This window comes from Suricata suricatta, chromosome 16 (genome assembly GCF_006229205.1).
Source record: "Suricata suricatta isolate VVHF042 chromosome 16, meerkat_22Aug2017_6uvM2_HiC, whole genome shotgun sequence".
Taxonomy (NCBI): domain Eukaryota; kingdom Metazoa; phylum Chordata; class Mammalia; order Carnivora; family Herpestidae; genus Suricata; species Suricata suricatta.
This window is the reverse complement of record NC_043715.1, coordinates 50,113,563-50,131,258: the sequence shown is the minus strand read 5'-3', so window position 1 is coordinate 50,131,258 and position 17,696 is coordinate 50,113,563. Positions and strand designations below refer to the sequence as shown.

The following is a 17,696-nucleotide window of genomic DNA, read 5'->3' as shown; positions in this document are numbered from 1 at the left end:
CGGAGGCTGCCGGGCGGCCGCCATGCGATCAGGCAGTGCGCTGACCGGCCCGGCCGGTCGGCCCCTTCTGGGTCCTCCCTTTGCAGCCCGTGCGGGGCCGTCTCGGAGACCCCGCGCCGACGGCTGCTCAAACATCAGGGTGAGTTTCTCACAATGTAGCAATTTCTCTTTAAATCTCTTAACTCTCTCTACCTGCGAGTCGGGGCTGTGACAGGGCGCAAAAGCGAGGGGGGAGTGGGGGTTGGCGGCGAGGGTGTGTGTGGGGGGAGCCGGAGCCGGGGCCGAACCCACCCCCCCGACACTCACACACTCAGCCCCCCAACCGGGGCGCAGCGCCCGCTGCCTCCTTTTTTGCTCGGCGCCCACCACCCCCGGCAGCCCCCCCATCCCCCGCGTCTCTCCCACCATCACCGCCGCCCCGATCCTGCGGGGACCCCCCCCCCCGGCTTCCCTGCCCAAACCTGGTGCCCGGTGCCTCCCCGGCCCTCCCGCCGGCTGCCGGGGATACAATGGAGCGGCGGAAAAACGAGACCTAATGTTCCACTGGGGGAGGGGCGGGGAGACCCCCTCCCCCGGCCCGGGGGCCCCCCTCCCCTCACCCTGCTCCCCGCCTTTCCGAGAAGAGGGCAGTGGGGCAGTGGATGGAGATCTCCCGGCCGGAGGTGGCGAGCCTTCATCTCCCCCTCTCGCCCGTCCCCTGCGCCCCCTCCCCAAATCCCGGTCGGGGGGTGCCGGGGAGAAATGGGGCATCCGGCAGGCGGGCAAGGGATGGATGCGGAAGGAGGCCATCGGGTCTCCCCCTCCCCACCGCCCCTAAACAATGAAAGGAGTTGACTTGGTCCCCCACCCCCCCAGCGATGAGGGGAGTTGACCCCCCCTCCCCCGCTAGCTGGCTGGTCCCGGAGGGGGCCGTTACGGGGAGGGGGAGGGGAGGGAGGGGAGCCTTACTCCTGTCACCTCCCGAGATTTGGGGCGGCCCCCCATCTCCACCCCCTCGGCCTGGGAATGGGAGGCACCAGGCCCAGCCCGAGCACCGCGCTCGGGTGGTGACCTTTAGACAAAGGCAACCCTTTCCCCGGGGTGAGCCCGGACGAGCCGGGCCCGCGGCCTCCCCGGGCCCCTGCGGAGGGCGGCCAGGCCGCGGGCACCCGGAGGGAGGGATGGAGGAGGAGGGAGGAGGGCCGGGGCCATCTGGTTTTCCCATCCCCGGCTGCCCCTCGGCTGCTTCCCCGGCTCCTGTCACGGGCGGCCGCGGGGAGACCCGGGACCGGAGGCTGCCCGGGCCCCGTCCGCGGCCAGCGGAGGAGCAGGCGGCGAGCGGCGCCAGGGCTCGGGGACTCGGGACCCGGGGGCCCGCGGTGATTGGAAGGGACCGCGGCTCCTTCCTCTCCGCGCCCCTTTGTTTTGCTTTGTGGCTCGGAGCAGCTGAACTTCCTGGGAGGTGGGGTCAGAGGCCGCCGGGTCAGCTCTCCCCGGGAGGCCCGGGGTGACAGGTCCCAGCCCTCCCGGGCTCCCTGACCGGGGGTTGCTTGCTGGCGGTGCCCAGCCTCATGTCTGGCCGGACCATCAGCTCCTTTTGTCACACGGACCTCCGATAGAATAATTGCCGTTTGGGGACGTTTGGAGTGTTTTCCTCACACCTCCTTTCTGCCTGCGCCTTTGTGGGGTGGGGGGCGTTTGATCCCGCTCTCTGTGTGCTTTCACCTGAGGTGGGGGGGTAAGGAGCTCAGTCAAGTCTGACCTGTGGGGTGGTGGGAGAGAGAACAGGGGAATTGGACAGTTTGGGAGTCCTCCTCTTCCCTGTGTTGAAGTCCGGTGGGATTGAAGGACTTATGTTTACTCCCCCCATCCTCCCGATGGCTCCCCCGCCCCCCACACCTAGAACCCACAAACAACCACATCTTTCCACCCAGGGAGCACCATGGATTGCTTCTGCTACATCCTGGCCACAACCCGGGGAGGGGGGGGGGGGTTGTGACAGCATTCCCATTTTGCAGATAGGCTAATGGAGGCCCAGAGACAGGTTACAGGACTTGTCCAGAGTCACAAGAGCCCCAGTTGGCAACCATTTCCGGCTTCTCCAGCCCTGCTCAAAACTGTGAAGTTCTCCTCGTACCCCTCTTTGGCACGTTGTCCTGTTGATTTCAGTTGATCCGGGTCTCATGTATAATAATACCTGGAAGGAGCCGTTGTGTCATTTCCACCCCCCACCCCCCCGCCCCCATGCTGGTTTGGGGAAGGTGTCAAGACGTCTGGAAGTGGGGCCGGGAGTGGAATCCTTTCCCCCATGGCTGGAGCAGAACATTTGCCTGCAAGGACTGAGCTGGGGGTGTGTGGGTTGGGAAGGGGGACCGCAGACCCGGCTGGCTGGGGGTCTGGGGGCACCTGGGAGCCAGCCCCATGCTCCTCCTCCTCCTCCTCCTCCTGAGCCGGGACTTGGCCCGGCTTTCTGCCACTCAGCCCTGCCAAGAGGGCAGCCTTCGTGGTCACTCTGCCCGGCGACCCTTCAAAGCACCCTGACGCATCCGGCAGAGACCCTTTCTTCCCTTGGCTGGCGCCAGACTCCCTGTCCCCACTCTGTGGCCTTAGGTCATTTAAGGCCCTGGTCCTCAGCTTCTTCACCTGCAGGTGGCCATAATTATAGTTCCCTTAGCTGACCTTGAGGTGGGTGAAAGTATTGCCCAGACGTGTTATTTCGTTTGTCGTTCATCAGACTGGATGTGGCCGTGCCTATGGCGGTGGGGAGGGATGTTGGGTGCTGGACATTGAAGGGAGCAGCAGAAGGCCTGGAGGACCGCCCCCTCGTGGGTGGGCACCTCCCCATCGTGGGTGGGCGAGGGCCAACTGTAAATCGCTGACCCCCCCCCCCGACCCCACCCACTGTCTGAACCATCTGGCCCTTCCCCTTCTGCACTTACTGGGGGGGGCGCATGGTGGACTGAGGGAGAGCCATTGGGAGGGCCCAGCTCGCCCATCAGAGAGGGTAGTACAGGTGATCTTCCCATTTTACAGTTGAGAAAACTGAGCCCAGGGAAAGCTGAGAGGGGACTCCAAGCCCAGGCTGCAAGGGTAGGAGCGAGTGGGAGAAGGACTCTGCATGTATCAGCGGAGCTGAGAAGACACCGTGTTTTGCCCCCTGTCTCCCGCCCTGACCTTGATGTGTAAAGATCTTCCTTCCTGTGATGATAGGCCTAAGTCCTGCTAATTCCTTTCTGGGGGCAAGAGGAGAGGGGCTGTGGGGAACGCACCAGCTCTCAGGCCTGAGTGTTTCCTGAAAATAGGAACTGATTTTTTTCTTTTTTTTTTTTTTTTTTGAGCGGAGAAGCATGAGTAAGGCCCAAAGGGACAGGCCTGTGCTCCACCCCCCTCCCTGCTGACTTCCTTCCCAGAGGCCTCTGGGGCCTTCGCCAGCCTTCCCTCGGGATGTGGGGTCTTCCCCTCCCACCCCCTAGAGCTATGGAAGGGGGTCGGCACCAAGCTCTGAGGCCTGGTGGGAGGGTCCTGGGGTGGGGGGGTGGGGTCCCCCAGGTTCCTGGGGGCTAAGCCACCAATGGGGTTCCAGCCAGCTTGCCCAGCTCTCCCCTGTGGCTTGTCTTGACTCTTGGTCTCAAGAATGCAGAGGGCTGCTGGCTCGGGGGGCGGGGGGCAGTTAATTGGAAACAGGAAAACATGGCATTCTTTTCCAGTGGGCCTGGGCTTGGAGAGCTGTGAGGGGCTGCCTTTTCCCCTTCCCGCCCCGCGGGGGACAGGGTGGGGGGCATAATTATCTTGCTCTGGTCTCCTTTGGGTCTTCCCCCACCAGGCACCCTCTCAATGGAAGCCAGTTACCTGAACTACATCTGTGACATAAGCCACTCCCCCCGCACTGCCCCCCATCAGAATGACTTGCTCCCCACTTATTCCCCCAGCCTGACTCTTGTCCCCCTCCGCCCCCTCCCTGGAGTAGGACGTTCCACACCACAGACAGACGCATGGGAAATGTTGGGTTGAATTGTCCCCAAGGGTCCCTCCTCATCTCTCCTGAATCCTCCCCTGCCTGGGGTGTCACTGGTTAAGAGTCTTGTCCCCATTGACTGAAGCCTTTGTGTCTCTCCTCGGTGACATGCAAGATCCCCCCCCTCCCCAACGGAGAGTTTTCTAAGACGTTTCTAGTTCGGTGACAATTAGTTTTGTGGGCGAGTCTGTGTGCATCCTGGTGGCGTGGGATCCAGCTGGCCCGGGGAGAGTGCTTTTTGTTTCTTTAATTGTTCCCAGTGAAACTTGCTGAGGGCCTACTGTGTGCCAGGGAGCGGGGCCAGGAAGTCCCAGAGGCAAGCGTGGTCCCCAGGGCTGGGTTAATCTGCCGTGCGATTTGAGTCATTCCGACTGGGTGGTCGAAGCGACTTCTCTCGCGGTCTTTTTTAATTTTATTTTTATTTTTTCCTAAGTGCTACGTGCACATGGGACACATTGCAAACACAGGAAGTCTCTCCCTCCTCCCTCCCCAGCACCCTTGGTCCCTGGCTCCCCTCTCCTGAGGCTGCTCCCCAATCCTGATGTTCCGTGCACATGTATTTCTATATGTGCAGATGCATCTTTAAAGATCTTTATTTTTGCCTGCTGTCCCGTGGTGCTGCACGTTGCTTTTCCTCTTCATTTCCCAGGGAGACACTCTCCTACTTGGGAGCGGGAGGGTCTCCTCCATCTTTTCTCCGCCGATTGGTGTTCTGGGGTGCGGGTGAACCCTCGTTTCTTTGACCCAGATGTGGAAGCGGTTTTCGCCTCACAGGTCCTGGTGTATTCCCGGGAACAGGGTGTGCCTGTGGGATTGACTCTAAGTGGGGTGGCTGGACCAGGGGCCTGTCTGCCATTTGTCATTTAGTGGCTCTCTGGAGGTGCCTCGGCAACTTCCTTCCCGTCCTGTTCAGTCCATCCAATCTGCCTGCTCTCCTGTCTTTGCCTCTTGTGGCCTCCTTGCCTCTTCCTTTCTGCCCGTGGCCTGCCTAGCACGCTTGCCACCTGGTGTGGGGCTCTAGAATCCGGCTGTCTCTGTCTCTTGGTTGGAATCCTGGCCGTAGACCAGGAGCTTGCTAGTTCCGGGCGTCAATTTTCCCCTCTGCTAAATGGGTTCATCTCTGTTCCAACGTGTGGGAGGTAGTTGTGAGGGCTGAATGGCATCCCTAATGTGCACAGGTGGCCTTGTCGGTCATGGGCACTGTTATCAGCCTGAAATACCCAGATTCTTGGCTGTGAACCCCGTAATTGGCAGGCACGGGAGGGGATGCTTGCTTTTCGACTTAATGATAGTGTGATCCAGGCCAAATGATCCCCGTGTCTGGGTCTCAGTTTCCTTATCTGTGAAACGGGACCATGATGGCCCTCTGGGAGGGTCTGCTGTGAGGGCTGAACGGGGCAGCGCTTGCCTGAGCTGGGCTTTCAGAAACCAGCCGCTGTGCGCATGCTGACTTCTGCACTCTGAAAGGTCTTCCTTGTCTTCCCCAAAGGCGCATGGGGAACAATGTTGGCATTCTGAGCCGCGTGGCAGCAGAGGGCACATGGCAGGCTGCTCTGGCGTGAGGCACAGCAGCGTGACCCCGGGAACAGACCGGGCTGCTGCACCCATGCCTCAGTTTCCCCAATGGAAGGAGGGGAATGACAGGAGACTCGCCTCTGACATGCTCTTGAATGTTCGATGCTGAACACAGTAGCTGACATGCAGCAAGTGCTTAGAAAGTGTTCGTGGTCAGGCGTCTGGTGACTCCATCTCGGGGTCGTGAGTTCAAGCCCCACATTGGGCAGGGAATTTACTTAGAAAAAACGTTATTGGCCTTGATGATGATGAAGAAGAGAAGTAGTGGGACCCCTGGGTGGCTCAGTTGGTTGAGTGACTGACTCTTGATTTCCGTTCAGGTCATGACCCCAGGGTGGTGGGATTTGAGCCCCGTGTTGGGCTCTGCGCTGAGTGTGGAGCCTGCTTGGGATTCCCTCCCCCCCCCCCACCGCCTCTCTGCCCCACTCGTGCGCTGTCTCTCTAAAATAAAATTTAAAAGAAGTAGCAAAGTCTCCCAAGGGAATGGGTACCCAGGTCCGTACTGCTTTCCTCCCAAATCTTGGGCAATCAATGTTGGCATTTTATTATTTTATTTTTTAAATATTTTATTATTTTGAGAGAGAGAGCACGCACGCGTGTGTGTGCACACGGGGGAGGGGCAGAGAGAGATGGGGACAGAGGATCCAAAGCGGGCTCACACGGGGCTCGAACTCACCAACCATGATGAGACCATGACCTGAGCCAAAGTCAGACGCTTAACCGAGTGAGCCACCCAGGCGCCACAACATTGGCATTTTAAACGGAAGGTGCTAGGCAATCAAATACTGTTTGGGCCTCAGTTTCCTCGTCTGTAATAGAACTTCCTGGGGTCTTTTGTGAGGCTTGAGTGAGTGAGGTTGTGGAAAGGTTTTAAGACTGGTCCTGGGGGCGCCTGGGGGGCTCAGTCGGTTGAGCGTCCGGCTTCGACTCAGGTCAGGATCTCACAGTCGTGGGTTCGAGCCCCGCGTCGGGCTCTGTGCTGACAGCTCGGAGCCTGGAGCCTGCTTCTAATTCCGTGGCTCCCTCTCTCTCTGCCCCTCCCCTGCTCATGCTATATCTCAAAAAAACAATAAATGTTAAAAAAGAAAAGACTCGTCCTGGCTTGAAGGCAAGCACAGTGAAAGTTTGCTGGGCTTATTCTTATGATTTTTTAAAAGATTTTTTAAGGTAATTTCTGCACCCAGTTACGGGTGTTGAACTCACAAAGATCAAGAGTCACACGCTCTTCCAACTGAGCCAGCCAGGTGCCCCTATTATTATGATTTTTACTTTTTATCATGGAGATTTTATTATTCTTTAAGTTTATATATTTTTGAGAGGGGGGGAAAGCGGATCCCAGGCAGGCGCCCCCCCCCCCCCCCCGCCGTCAGTGCAGAGCCGGATGTAGGGCCTGAACCCACGAACTGTGAGATCCTGACCTGAGCCAAAACCAGGAGTCAGACACGTAACTGACTGAGCCATCCAGGCACCCCTACCATGGAGATTTTATCATTTTATTAAAAAAAAGTTTTTTGTTTGTTTATTTTTGAGAGAGAGACAGAACATGAGTGGGCAAGGGGCAGAGAAAGAGGGAAGCAGAGAATCCGAAGCAGCTCCAGGCTGTGAGCTGTCAGCACAGAGCCCGACGCAGGACTCAAACCTGAAAACTGCAAGATCCTGCCCTGAGCTTAAATTGGACGCTTAACCGACTGAGCCACCCAGCCGCCCCTATTTATTGTCTTTTACCCCATCCCCTACTCTGCACGTTTTGTTTTTTCTTTCTCTAGATAGATTTAAGCAAATTCCAGACATTGTATCATTTCAACGATATTACTATTGTTACTAACAATATTAGTATTTCTGGGGTCCAGAATTCTGTTCATTGCCTCCAGGATCTGTCCTGTTCTGTGAGAGTGAAGACATGAAGCCCATTTCACAGATTGGGAGAACTGAGGTGGCAAGGCAGTGGGCCTTGGCCGGGTTGTCTTTTCTCTAGTTTCCCTTCTTTGGGACCTTGGCGAGGTCCCTGTCTTGGCCATCCCAGGCCCTGGACCCTGGGGGCTGTTTCCAGTTACCCAGGTTTGGGATTTACATCCAGATATATACAGTGTGGGCCTAGGGTCTGCTGTTTCGGTGCAGAAATTGTCACCATAAAGGGCGAGTCAGAGAAGTCAAACCAGGGCTGGGGGATGGACAGGATGACCCCAGAGGTGAGGGTAACTGGGTGGCTACGTGGGTTTGCATCCTCTTGTTGACCCTTCTTTTTTCTTTTTTCTTTTAATTTTCTTTTTAACATTTATTTATTTTTGACAGACAGAGAGAGCACAAGTGGGGGAGGGTCAGAGAGAGAGGGACACAGAATCCGAAGCAGGCTCCAGGCTCTGAGCTGTCAGCACAGAGCCAACGCAGGGCTCGAACCCACGAACCGTGAGATCATGACCTGAGCGGAAGTCGGATGCTCAACCGACTGAGCCCCCCAGGCACCCGCCCCTTCAAACCTTGTGCTCTGGGGCAAGTTCCTTCCACTCTCTGATCCCAGGCTGGAGGACCAGGAGCCCAGGCTTCTTCCTAGAGCCTTTGCACCATGAGTCTGTGAGTCTTGCCCGGACAAGTGTTTTACAAATGCCTGGCTCGGCATGAGCGCTCCGCAGAGGTGGCGGCCATTGAGATTGTCGCTGTTGCTCCTCTTTCTGCGTGTACCCAGAGGTGGAACCAGAAGCTCTTTGTAGGGCTAGGGGGTCCGAGGGGAGGTCCCTGGAGCCCCCAGCCAGGCTCAGCTGCCTCTGTCTCCTCCTGCCCATTCCATCCCTCTAGACTTCCTGGTTCCAAGTGTTTCATGGACTTGGAAGGGTGGGGGGCTGCTGCGGACTTCTCGGTGACCCCCCTTCCCAGCCCATGTCCCCCGTGCCCCAGCTGGTAGGCTTGGAGGCAGAGGGCGAGGGGAATGTCTGCAGCTGCCTGATCCTCGTGAATGACCCCTGGGACCCTAGAGGGAGCCCCTCCTAGTGCTTTGCAACCTGGAGACAGAGTGGGCGGCCCGCTCCCCCCCCCACCTGTGGCTCCTTCCCAGAGGACGGGCGCTGCAGCGTACCCGCCGTGGTGCTGGGCAGGCACATGCCCGCAGCCCCCGCCCCACAGGTCCGTGTGACATTTCGCCCTCCTGGCCTCTGTAGGCCCTCCGCCGGCCTCCAACACTGAGCCCCCCCACCCAGGCTGGGTGAGCCACGTGCTCAGCTCTTGAACCCTTTCCTGCCAGGCTCTTGCCGCGCTGCCCTTACTTCCCCCCAGAATGCACCCAGTGATCTCCCTCCATACCCACGATGCAAAGCAGGGGTTACATGTGCCTCTTGACGGGTCTCGGCAAAGACGGCCCTGTGGGTAACCCTGTCATGATCCAGAGTGTCCTCCCAAATGGCCGACAAGCTCCCTCATCCCCCTTCCCTGTCAACACCTGCTAGGCCACCCCCCCACCCCTCCCCCGTCAGCTGAGGTGGACCCACGTCGTCTCTTCTCCAGTTTTACAGACTCAATGTGGTCCTTGGGGTCGAACACCTCTGGCTTTGGGACTCGGCCGTGGTGTGGGGTTAGGAAGGCTTTCCTTTTTCTCTCTGAGCAGAGTCCAGGAGGAGGTTTTACCTCTGTTCTCTCAGCTGAGACTGGCCCCTACCCCCATGAAGTCTCTGCCTCCTAGCACCCCTCCCCTGGCCGCCCTGCCTGGACCCCCAGGGCCCTGCTCTAGGGACACCCCCCAGTTCACTGGCTCACCCCTCGTAGCCCCGGTGCATGTACCTGGTCTCCTGTGAGCCTTGCTGAGGCCTGGCTTTCTCACTAGACTCTACACTGCTGACAGAGACACAATGGGCTCCCCGTTCTCCTGGCTCACAGTTGACTGACTGCATGAGTGATGGGCACATCCCAGTGGTGGAGAAAGGGAAGGTCAGTTCCTGTGTTTGGAATCCCTATTTGTGACCCACTTGCTTCCAGATCACCAGAAGGGTCTGGAAAAATGCCATTCCCGAGGCACCTGGGTGGCTCAGTCGGTTAAGTGCCAACTTCAGTTCAGGTCACGATCTCACGGTTCATAGGTTCCAGCCCCGCATCGGGCTCTGTGCTAACCGCTGGTAGCCTGGAGCCTGTCTTTGGATTCCATATCTCCCTCTCTCTCTCTTGTCTCTCGAAAATAAATAAGTAAACATAAAAAAATTTTTGAAAATGCCATTCCCAAGGTGCCTGTGTGGCTCAGTCGGTTAAGTGCCAACTTCCATTCAGGTCATGATCTCGCCGTTCATGGGTTCCAGCCCCACGTCATGCTCTGTGCTGACAGCTCAGAGCCTGGAGCCTGCTTCGGATTCTGTGTCCCCCGCTTTCTCTGCCCCTCCCCTGCTCATGCTCTGTCAAAAATAAATAAACATTAAGAAAACAAACAAAAACACAAATAAATAAATGAGTAGGTAAGTAAATATATGTACACACACATATATGACTGTATATTATGTGATAATTTAATTTTGATCTTAACATAATAGAAACAGAACCAGCATTTATATTATATGTAAACATACACAAGTATATATTTTTATATGGATATAAAATTCTGCCCAGCCCCCACTCCATATATTTCCCCGCAGATCTTTTTTTTTTTTTTTTAATATTTATTTGTTTTTGAGAGAGTGTGTGAGTGAGTGGAGGAGGGGCAGAGGGAGAGAGGGACAGAAGGTCCAAAGCAGGCTCTGAGCTTCCAGCACAGAGCCCGACACGGGGCTCGAACCCACGAACCGCGAGATCGTGACCTGAGCCGAAGTCAGACACTTCACTGACTGAGCCCTCCAGGTGCCCCCCAAGATCTTCGTGCTCTCCTGTGCCCTGACACATTGCTTGGGTCGTGGGTTTTTACTTTATGTAGAGGCTCCTGATTTATTCCCCCTCCTGTTTCTCCTCCCCCAGCTCCCTGTGTCTGGGCGGCCCTGTCCTGTTGCTACTTGCCCATCAGTTCCGTTGCGTCTCCCCGCAGTGGTGCGCTCCATTCAGGGCAGGCAGTCACGGTGGTAAAATTTGCCCTAGAGCCAGGCCCCCTGAGCCGGGGGGTCACCACCTCCCTCTCCCAGAAGCAGCAAGGGGTGAAGTGACTTGTCCAGGGTCACCCAGCCAGCTGCTGGCAGGGCAGAGGTGTGACTCCAGGCACATCCCGCTGGTTAATTCAGACCCACAGCAGTGAGCTCAGAGCTCTGCCCTCAGGGACGGGCAAGGGAGGGAAGCCAGAGACACCCCCTTCCCTGCGTGGCGAGATCCTTATCTCGGGGGTTCCCGCTGGGCTGGTGGACGTCTGGAGGAGGCATTACTTCTGGAGTCTATTGAGCCAGGCTTCTTGGGGGAGGGGGTGTGGGGACAGGCTTAGGGCTCAAGGCCATACCCGGCGGAGAGAAGGCACAGTGGCCGGTACGCATGTGGATGTTCTGCTAAAGGTCATAGGCAGGAGCCAGCTGGGTCGGTGCAGGTGTGGTGTCTATGGTTTGGGGCACGGATCCCAGAGTAGAGCTCTAAAGCCTCCAGGGATGGAGAGGGGGAGAGAGGCAGGATGGGTGATGAACAGTAGGGGTCACAGGGGACACTGAGCTAGGCGTCCCAGGGATGAGGACGGGAGAGAGGGTTGAGAATCGCCCTGGGCGGCTGCGCACGTTTGGTGGCAGAGCTCCTGTGGCCAAAACGGAGAAAGAGAGGACAAGGTCTCGGGATCAGACGTGGTCAGCATCTCAGGAGCAAAGGAGAGCGTTTCCAGAAAGGTCTTAGCTTAAATGGACTTGAAGTGGGGTCTTCAGGGGTCTGATGGGGAGGTAGGGGTGGGAGCCCAACTGGAATGTGTGAGGAGCCACAAGAAAGCGAAAGATGGTGTCATGGATGGAAGAAGGGAAGGAAGGAGGGAGGGAGGAGGAAAAGAAGGAGGTCAAGAGTTCTTGGCAGTGAGAGATTAAAAAAATAAGTTCTTAGTGCACCCTTTGGCTCCCTAGAGCCTGTCCTCAGGGTAGCTCTGCCCCTCACCTCCTCCAACAAAACTCTACCATCCCTGACCTTTCACCCTGCCTTCTCTGTTCCTACCTCTCGTCTTTACCCTGCATCCTCAGCACCTTCCTGTCTCCGGCAGGTCTCTGCCTGAATCCCCCCTCCTCCAGGAAGCCTTCCTCCACATCCCTGTCCTACTTCCCTCACTTAACTGGGCTTGTTTCCATGATAGGATTCATCCCCGGGACCTGACTCAGAATAAGGCTGTAGTCAGAATTTCTTTCTTTTTTCTTTCTTTCTTTTTTTAAGCTTACTTATTTATTTTGAGAGAAGCAGAGACAGCGCGAGTGGAGGAGGGGCAGGGAGCGAGGGAAAGAGAGAATCCAAAGTAGGCTCTATCTACACTGTCAGCATGGAGTCCGATGCGGGGCTCGAACCCACAAATCTGTGAGATCATGACCTGAGCCGAAGCCGGACACTTAACCAGCAGAGCCCCCCAGGTGCCCCAATTTGGGCTGAGGTCTTAAGAGCATGTGGTTCTTAATTGGGGTGGCGGTGCGGCCCCACACTGGGGGAAGGATTTCTGGGTGGTGTGGGTCCAGTCGCCGGCTTCACGTGGCCTGGGACAGTCACAATGATAAGAACAGGCAGCCCTGTCCCGGGCACCCCTCTAGGCTCTTGACGTGCGCGGCTCATTCCACAGACTGCCCTGAGGAGGTGGATGTGAGCACCCCCATTTTACAGATGAGGAAACAGGAGGCACAGAGCGGTTAAGTCACTTGCCCAGAGTCACACAGCTGCTAAATGGCAGAGTGGGGAATCCCCCCCAACTTCCGGTGGTCTGGCCCCCCGCAGCCCAGGTTTTCAGCCTTGAACGCTGCCGCTTCCTGGTTCCAGTGTCCGAGCTGAGAAAGCCCAGAAAGCTCGCTGTCCGGAAGTGGCCCCCCACTCCCTGCCCCCCACCCCCTGCCGCCTTACCCCGGTTTGCCCGAGGTCCAACTTGGGCCTCCCCTGATTGGAGGCCCCAGCCCAGCGGGGCGCCATCGTCCCTCCCTCCTTCCCTTTTTACCCAGCGCTGTATCTTCATTAGCATACCGGGGAGGCCGCCCTGGTGGCGGATGTGTTTGTGCCTTTTCGAGCCTGTGAGCAGCTGGGGCGGGAGTGAGTCAGCCTGACCAAGGCTTGGGGGGGGTTGGGGGGTCAGGGCTCCAGGCCAAGCTGGCTCAGAGCCAGCCCCCCAGCCCTCTCAGCCTCAGTTTCCCCATCCGTGCGTGAAGGGGACCTAAGGCCTTGGAGGCTAAGGTGACATCACAGGTGAACAGAAGCCCACATTATGGGCGTCGCTGGCCTCGTGGGTGTCTGGAAATTCAGAATATTGCAGGCGGGAGCTCAGCCCGACGGACATTGCCGCTGCTACTGCATGTGTGGCTGCTGGGACCCTGAGGGACCGTCGCTGCGGCCCCAGGGTGCCCCTGAGAGCAGCCAGGGAACAAGACAAAGGATGGTTTTTAGAGCCCTTTGGAGGTTGGAATTGTAGATTTGGGGCCAGAGATCCACACCCCACCTGGTGGGGCTGGGCGGGTCCTGTGAGATCACACGCTGTGTGACTGGCGCATAACAAATGGGCTGTGAAGGCGGGGTGCTCTTCCTCTGTTGTCGCTGTTATTATTTTTTTTAATGTTTATTTATTTTTGAGGAGGGGGGAGGGGCAGAGAGAGAGGGAGACACAGAATCCGAAGCAGGCTCCAGGCTCCGAGCTGTCAGCACGGAGCCCGACGCGGGGCTCGAACCCACGAACGGCGAGACTATGACCTGAGCCGAAGTCGGAGGCTTAACCGACTGAGCCCCCCACGCCCCCAGGCGCCCCTGTTGCTCTTATCTTGAACCAGGCTTTAGCCTGTGCTATGTGGATCTAGAGTTTCTCAAACCTGAATGGCAGGTTCAGAGTAGGGTGGCCTGGGGCAGGCCCAAGACTCTGCATTTCTGACAGGCTCTCGGGGTAAGGCCGCTGCTGCGTGGGGGGAGAGGGGCCAGTGACACGGTGTAGAGTGGAGGTCAGCCCGTTTCTGAGTTGTTTCGAGGGCCCTGCGAATGGAATGGAGACTTGGGGGGCCGAGGGCAAGAGTAAGATTCCTTAACCTCTTGCTTTCGGGGTTGCCCGTTTGAGGGTGGGTGTGTATGAATTATACGGGGAAGAAAGGCGTGACCACTGTGGTAGCCTTGTCACTGCCCCCCACCCCTGCCCTACCTCTTCCCTCTCCGTAAGGGACCCCATGAGGATTTGGGGGTTCACTCAGCGGTTCTTTTCCATGCGTAAATTTTTCCTCTTTGATCGCACACACTATGTGGGTTCTTTTTTTCTTTTAATTTTTTTTTAATGTTTATTTTTGAGAGAGAGACAGAGTGAGCGGGGAGAGGGGCAGAGAGAGAGGGAGACACAGAATCTGAAGGAGACTCCAGGCTCCAAGCTGTCAGCAGAGCCCGACGCGGGGCTCAAACTCACAGACCGTGAGATCATGACCTGAGCTGATGTCGGACGCTTAACCTAATGAGTCCCCCAGGCGCCCCTGGATTAAATGAGTATTTTAGTGTCTCCTTTCCTCTCCATTATTAGCTGAGTCACCCTATCTCTTTGTTACTCTGGAGTTTCTGTCTTGCGTCTTTGGGGTTTGGGCTTCGATTCTTAGTAAAGTGGGAGCCACAGGAGGCTTTTGAGCTGGGGAGTGACCCGACCAAACATTTTTGTATCCACACCTCCAGTCACTTGCGTAGGAGTGTTTCTAGCGGCCAGATTCCTGGAAGAGGAATTGCTAAGGGAGGGAGAAGCGTGCATTTGGATTTGGGCGAGCCCTGCCAAATGGCATTCCAGAAAGGCTTTATACCATTTTCACCCCTTGCAGACAGCAGCCAGGATTGCGTGGCTGCTCGATGCCAGGCCCATGCCGGACCCTAGGGACACTGGTGAGAGGGTGCCCGGTCCTGCCGTTTATGAGATTCTTGGGTCTCAGGTGCCATGGCAAGCTTTGGGAACTGCCTCTGAGCACCAAGGACGGAGAAGCTTTCACAGGGACCAGAAACGGAGAGGGGAAGGAGTATTCTAGATGGTGGAGGGAGTCTGGCATGTCCCGGGTGGCATTCGAACTTGCTGGATCAGGAGGCCTACCCTATCAGTCCGGGGACCCCCCGCGTGTGGGATCCCCATCAGTGCGGGACACTTTGGGGAGCATCTGAGGAGTGAAATAATAGTGCCTTTCTTACGGGGCTTCCTTTGGGAGGATTTCACAGGAAGGACAGAGCACACGGGTTTTTGTGTTATTAGATTATCACCATAGTAGGGGGAAGGACCTGCACCAGGACCGGTCGACCTGAGGGGCTTGACCCCAGTTTTGGGCAATGTTTAAGGCCCGTGTGTCAGAGAATCTTTGGCTTGGGGCCCCAGCTCCCTCCTTCCTCAGGTTAATCCAGGTCTCTCTCTTTTTTATTTTATGTTTATTTATTTTTGAGAGAGACAGAGACAGAGCACGAACAGGGGAGACACTGAGAGAGAGGGGGAGACACAGAGTCCGAAGCAGGTTCCAGGCTCTGAGCTGCCAGCACAGAGCCCGACGCGGGGCTCGAACGCACAAACGTGAGATCATGACCTGAGCCGGAGTTGGACGCTCGGCTGACTGAGCCCCCAGGCACCCCTGTTGCCATTATCATTCCCTCCAGGCCTACCAGGCAGCCGCCAGACCCTTCCTTGTCCCCCAGGACCGAGACCCCAGAGAAGTGAGGCCGGATGTTCAGGGTCAGAGGACTGCAGAGTGGGGATTTGAAGCCACATTTGTGTGACCCGGAGCTTTGCGGGCTTCTTCCGTCTGGGCCTTTGGGGAGGCAGCCACGCAAAGATTTGCTCCCCTCCCAGGGCAGCCGGTGGGCGAGTGCTAGCCATGCACCACCATGGACAGCTCCCCCCCCCCTCCAGAAATATCAGTGTCTGATCCCAGGGCACCACCTCGGAGTCCGCCGAGTCTGTAGGAAAGCTGTGCTTGGGAGCACGTCCCCCTCAAGGCCTTTGCGTGAGGGACCGAGACCCCTGCGTCTCACACACCGTTGGGCCTCTCACAGCGCACTGCCGCCTCCGCCCATTGCTAGCCGGTTCTGATGGACGGCCGCGTCTCGCCCTGACGGGGTCTGTGGGCGCGGAGGCCAGGTAGGGGTGGCAGCACTGGGGGCAGCCAGGCTTCTGGAAATCGGTTCTCCCAAAGCGCGAGCCTGAAGTCTGTGATGGGGCCAGATGCAGGGTGGTGGGAGCTGGGAGAGAGAGGCCAGGCCCCCTAAAGGTCAGGTAGAGGGAGGAAGGGGGGGCATGCCTGGGTGGGGGGCTGGGGGAGCATCTCCCCTTTCCCCCTTGGTCCCCCGCACTTTGTGTCCAGCCCGCACCACGCTGCTGAGCACCCCACCGGCTTGCCTGCTGGGCACCCCAGATCTAAGGTGTCCAAGGCCGAGCTGCCCACCGCCCAGCCACCCCCAAACTGAAACCAAGACCAAACCCCAAACCAAGCCTGCTTCCTCTGGGCCGTCACCATTGGTTGATGGCAGTGCCCTCCTCCCAGTGGCCCGGGCTGCATACTTTGGCATCATCTTCATTATTTTTTTTAATATTTTATTTTATTTTTAAAAACTTTTTTAATGTTTATTTTTGAGAGAGAGAGAGACAGAGCATGAGTAGGGACGGAATGGAGAGAGAGTGAGACACAGCATCTGAAGCAGGCTCCAGGCTGAGCTGTCAGCACAGAGCCCGATGCGGGGCTTGAACTCTCTAACCGCAAGACCGTGACCTGAGCTGAAGTCGGCCGTTTAACCCACTGAGCCCACTAGGCACTTCGTTGGTGCCTCTTTTTCTCTATCCGGTTGGCGTGACAGCGTGGGCTGTGAGCTCTGCCTGTGGAACGCGTCCAGAATCGGGCCTCAGCTCCCCGTCCCCACTGCCCAGCCTGGTCCAGCCACGGTCGCCCCCCACCTGCACCCTCTTGCCTCGCCTCCTCCTGGTGCCCCCGCCCCATGCCCCCACACAGCCAGAGGGACCCTGCTGTCATCTGAGGCAGAGCACATCCTTCCCGAGGCTCCCGGTGCTCAGAGTAAAAGCCAGGGTCCTTACGGAGTCCTGCTGTCTGTCCAGTGAGGTAACCGCTGACCCCGTGTGGCCCTTGAGCCTCGGAGGAACCGAGTACGAGATACACCCTAGATTTCAAGGTCTTGGAACGATTTGTGTATGTGAGTGTGGGGGGAGGAAGTGATCTCATTAATGTATACTTTTTAAAGTATATTTATTTAGGAGAGAGAGATTGTGAGCAGGGGAGGGGCAGAGAAAAAGAGAGAATCCCAGCCCTGCGCCGTTGGCGTGGAGCCCAACGTGGGGCCCAGACCCACAAACCATGTGATCATGACCTGAGCCGAAACCAAGCATCTGACGCTTAACCGACTGGGCCCCCAGGCCCCCCAATCCCATTAATATTTCTATATTGATTACACCCTGAAATGGTCCCGTTTGCAAATATTAGGTTACCTAAATTCTGTTATTAAAATGAACATCGTATAAACTCACCTGCTCTTTTTGCTTAGAGAATTTTTAAATGACGTATGTGACTCCCACTGTATTTCTCTTGAACTGCCCTGGTGTAGAAGGTGCCGCTCTCAAGAGTCATTGGAGGAACAAATGAATTAACATATACAGCTTTTTATCATATCTATTTTGTTAAGTTTATTTATTTCTGAGAGAGAAAGAGAGAGCACACAAGCCGGTGAGGGGCAGAGAGAAGGAGAGACTGAATCCCAAGCAGGCTCCACGCCGGCAGCACAGAGCCCCACCTGGGGCTCGAACCCACCAACTGTGAGATCATGACCTGATCCTAGATCAAGAGTCAGATGCTTAACCGACTGAGCCCCCCAGGCGCCCCTACATATGTCCTGCTTGTACGACAGCGCCCATCCATCAAGCGCCATGTGAGTGTGGTGTTAGCTGTTTTTAATTATGGTAGCATATGCAATTTATTGTTTTCACCTTTTTTTTATTTAAGACCAATTTTTTAACATTTATTTTTGAGACAGAAAGAGACAGCGCGAGCAGGGGAGGGGCAGAGAGAGAGGGAGACACAGAATCCGAAGCAGG

General features: G+C 57.0%; 1 protein-coding gene across 1 annotated transcript in view; it reads left to right on the top strand.

The window, feature by feature from the left end:
• Positions 1-22: 22 nt before the first annotated feature.
• The window catches only part of BICRA (BRD4 interacting chromatin remodeling complex associated protein), an 81,037-nt gene continuing 63,363 nt past the window's right edge, over positions 23-17,696 (top strand). Inside the window, exon 1 of the mRNA XM_029924332.1 lies at positions 23-139. The gene's annotated coding sequence lies outside the window, so the exon portion shown is untranslated. The remainder of the gene's footprint in view (positions 140-17,696) is intronic.